A 4,802-nucleotide genomic window follows, 5' to 3' on the forward strand; every position below is an offset into this window, starting at 1 on the left:
CACCCCGTGAACCTTTCATCAGCAAACCCCTCAACAGCTGTCTCTAGCTCCAGAACTGTGTCTGCGTGTCCTGCAGATTTCACTGAGCCTGCCTGGGGAGATGGAAGCATTCACACCGAGTCCCGGACACCCCTCAGAAAACCCACAGTGAGGGTCTTCGATAGTTGTACTGGCAGGGCCCCGCACGGGCCTGCTGGTCCAGGCAGCAGGCTTCCTGTGCCCTAGCCGGGCTCTTTGAGGGGAGACAGCACATATACTGGATGGCGGTTTTTCAGCTCAGCCTCTTCTTTCCCACACAGCTCTGGTCCCCTTCATGGCACCCCTATCTACCTGTCGCAGAAGAGTGATTTGTGGCACTTTTCCCGTGTTGTTTCCTAATTTGCTTGTCTACCCTAAGGTGGCTTAGATGCCATAATTGGAAGCCTTCCTCCTTCCTCCCGCCCACTCCCATCCCCCCAGCCTCTCAGGGACTAGACTAGCACAGAGTCTTCTACATGGCAGGCAGCTCAGGTCGAAGCTCATATTCTGAGCAGGGCCTGAGAGGCCATTTGAGAACCCAGGCTGTGGATATGTTGGCCATCCTGGTGCTGGTAACAGAGCACAAGGCAACTGTTCTCAGGGGGCCCAAGATAGGGCTGGCCTTGCTTCTCTTCTCCTCACTTGAGACGGCTGTTTCTGCTTGTCCTGAGTCCTTCCCAGCGCTCTGGCTTCGGCTCAGGACAAAGCGCTTGCCCATACTTGGGCCTGAGCGCCCCCTGGAGGCCGAAGGGATCAGTGCGCTCCCACCCTTCGACCAGAGGCCACAGCCCCGGAGTTTTTCCTCCCAGAAACTGGCTCCCTACAGCCTTCCTCCTTCGCTCTTCTCAGCCTGGCTGTGGGGCCTTGGTGCCACATCCTCTCCCTCTGCAAATCTCTGCTGCCCAGAGCGGGTGTGGGGATCTCAGTCTCTTGCTTGATTTCTTGGGGAATTCAAGCCCAGAAATATACAACCGTCCCCTTTTCCATGTAGCCTTCCCAATCCTCATAACAAGCAGCTTTCTGGCTTCCCCCTAAGGCAGTCTGAATATGGGCCTGCAAACATCTTCATGGACAGAGCTTTCCCCTGCATTGCCAGGGATCACATTTAAGCCGGACACTGACGCACTGTCCCTTGGAATGGATGTGTACAGCCTGCCCTGCTGTCATCTGAGTTCTCTGACCTCACTTACTTCTCCTGGGTCCACTGAGTGCTGCCTGTGCTGGGCCTGCTGCCTGTGGCTGTGTACTCCAGGGAGCAGAGACTGGATTCTCCCTTGCCCTGGGCTTAGAAGAATTGGGATACAGCTCCAGGTACCAAAAAGTGCTTGCTGCTCCCAAACAACTCCTCCAGGATTTTCTCTTGCTCTGTTTCTAATGGACCTTCCTGCATAGTCTATTCTTGCTTCCCTATGAATAACTAATTATAATAATAATTTGCTCATATCTGTTGGGCACATGTACGTGCCTGGCATTGTGCTAAACACTTAACATGGATTATTTTATTAAATCATATTATTGGTATGATTTAATAAAATATATACTGTATTATTAGTCCCATGTTACACATGGGGAAACCGACTTTTGGTGTCTTAGCCAAAGCCCACTATTAGCAAGTGGTAGAGCCATGATTAAGATCTGACTGCCTGACTCCCTGGGGTGTGCTCTTTACCCTCTCAAGGGGTGTCTTGTGCATGTTTAACAGCCAGCTTTCCAGAAGGGAAAAAGCCCTGATTTGTAGCATTTATTAGTTTCTGTGGTGTAAATGCTCCTATCACGGCCATCTTCAAGCTACCAACAAGCATCTTCAAGCTGCATCGTCTCATGGAGTTGAGAAGAAAGGCACAGTAACATACTACTTACTATGTGGTATTTCCACCTTGCAGATAGGACACATATAAATAAGCCCACGAGCACAGGTAATAGTAAAATGCAGTAAAATAATTAGGAAGTGATGAGTTTTGAGTATTTATTATATTTGATTTTAATAAAATGAATTTCATTTTAAATTTACATAATTTAATTTTTAAATAATGGCTGAGTTTTCAACAATCAGTTGTCAAAATTCCTGCAAATTTTGGGAATCCCCTGGTGGTCCAGTGATTAGAACTCCGAGCTCTCACTGCAGAGGGCCTGGGTTCAATCCCTGGTCGGGGAACTAAAATCCCACAAGCTGTGTGGCACGGCCAAAAAAAAAAAAAAAATTCCTGAAAATTTGACAGTGAGCCCTCGTGGGCCAGTATGAACCAGCTCCAGCACTGCACTGTTCACCATCCTGCTTTAATGAACAGGACCAGGATTTTATCTGCTTTATTCAATGCTGTATCTTCAATGCCTAGAGCAGGGTCTGAAACACTGTATGTGTTTAATAAATATTGAATTCTATTGTTCCTACTTCCTAATTAGACCTAAGAGTGCAAACACCATCATTTCTTATCTGATTAGTGAAACAGCCTCTCCCTCTCTGCTTCTCCTGCCCCTCTATAACACGTTCTTTGTAGCAACCATGGTACTCTTCAAAAACATATCTGAGACCACATTATGCTCCGGCTTAAAAGTCTTTTTTCTTGAAGATAAAAATCAGTCTTAATTCTACTAGCCAGAGAACACCACTATACATTGACATTTTGTCTATTCCAGTCTTTTTCTATTCTTGCAATTTCCTTTTTAAAACAAAGGTATGATTTTATAAACCTTTTTTTCTGGGACTTCCCTGGTGGCACAGGGGTTAAAAGTCTGCCTGCCAATGCAAGGGCACGCGGGTTTGAGCCCTGGTCCAGGAAGATCCCACATGCCGCGGAGCAACTAAGCCCATGCGCCGCAACTACTGAGCCCACATGCTGCAACTACTGAAGCCCGTGCGCCTAGAGCCCGTGGTCCACAACAAGAGAAGCCACTGCAACGAGAAGCCCTCAAGCAGCAACGAAGACCCAGCGCAGTCAAAAATAAACCAAAAAAAAAAAAAACACTAACTTTTTTTCTGTTAACAGTGTGTCTCAGACTTTGGCATTTTGAAAGGATGCATATAATTCCATTATACGTGTAAGCAGAACTTTATATAACCATTCCCTGCTGATGGTCATTTAGGTTTCCCCGGGATTTTTTTTTTTCTATTATAAATAAAGCTCTGATACACATTGCTACACACACCCTCTTTGGGCATTTGCCCAATTATTTTCTTAGCAGACATACCTAGAAAATTGCAAGACTATAGATGATTTTAAGGCATCCAAAGTCTTAAAGAGGAGCAAGTTAGAGATGTTTAAATTTCTTTTGTTTTTCAGATTCACTTCTCTTCCCACCCCACAGAAGCACTGTCCAGCTGCCAGTTCATCCCGTAAGGCATCCCTTTCATCCCTGTCACTCCGGGCCAGCGGAGTGGCTGGGCCCGTGAGCCATGGGCGCTGAGCCTGCGCGTCCGGAGCCTGTGCTCCGCAACGGGAGTGGCCACAACAGTGAGAGGCCCGCGTACAGCAAAAAAAAAAGACTTAGGCCAAATAAGTCAAGGCATAGCTTCCACTCCCTGTCACCCCTTCCATCTACTTCTGGGCCCAAGGTCTGAATTGGAAATAAAATGCCCACTGTGATCAGATCTAGGAAAAAGTGAGTGACTGCCCCCCCACACACCACCCCCCGCCCTGGCTTGAGATGACTTCTGCATGGCTTAGGCTGGTGCTGGGTGACTGACGATTGAGCACACCATCTCTGCTGGCCAGGGCATGGGCTCAGGCAATCCTACTCCTAATTGGCGCCAGGCCCTGTAACACTTGCCCTAGAGCCTTCAGGGAGTTCATCTGTCCCTCCACCTGCTTACCAGGTCCCAACCAGTGGGCCAAAAAGCACCAGGAAGGTGAACACACCATGTGGTCCACACGGTGTCCCTTTGATCTCTGCAAAGCCCCTATGGTCTTCCACAGGTCCATGGACAGGCCCTCCCACCCTAGCCCTGGGAATCATGCTACACCAGGACGAAGTCTTGAGCTTCCCCATGACCTCTTATAACCAACCTTCCCAGATCCATGACTCCCCAGATATTGTTGAGTGCCTTCTCTGCCAGTCACCATGCTAGGTGCAAGGGGCGTAAGAATGAGTAAGGTGCTATAACTTACCAGTTAGGAGTATGACACCTACAGATTCAAGACTGGGCTCTGCTCTTACTCAGCAATGAAGAGCAGCTTCAGCCTTTTGTAGACAGGGAGAATCACAGTCCCTACCTCCCAAATCACTGAGAGCTAGTGGTAATCATCTCTGGAACTGGCAGCCAAACCCTGGCAGAACAGAGCTCAGGAGGGGATGCTAGGACCCTTGTTCCTCTGTGGGGAAAGGGCAGCAGTCTTGGCATGAACAGCAGGAGGGGGAAGCAGAGCTCCGAGCCTCCAGGACTGAGTTCTAAAATCGGCCACGGAGCCTCCCACAGCCAGCTTCCACCTGGGCTCGCCCCAGGTCCCTAACCCAGGCCTGTGTTTCAAGGATTGCTGTCATCCCTCCAACTGTTCTCCCTACAGCTGCTGGCTGTGTTCTAGGCCAGGGTCATTTCTCAGCCCCAGAGCAGATAGCCAAAGGACTTACTATTTCTGCAGGAGACGTGGGTCTGGGGACAGGCATTCAGAAGTGGCTGAGCCCCAGGCGTTCCCCCTCTCTGCTCTCCTCTCCTGAAGCTTCAAAACATCAGGGCACATTTGGGAATCGGGGTCCCCTTCCCAGCTGCCTGCCCACCTTTTCGTCATGAGGTAGTTGCACCCTCCCCTCCCCTCCCAGCCCCGGCCCACAAGAAAGCAACAAAACCA

Source organism: Delphinus delphis, chromosome 8 (genome assembly GCF_949987515.2).
Source record: "Delphinus delphis chromosome 8, mDelDel1.2, whole genome shotgun sequence".
NCBI lineage: Eukaryota > Metazoa > Chordata > Mammalia > Artiodactyla > Delphinidae > Delphinus > Delphinus delphis.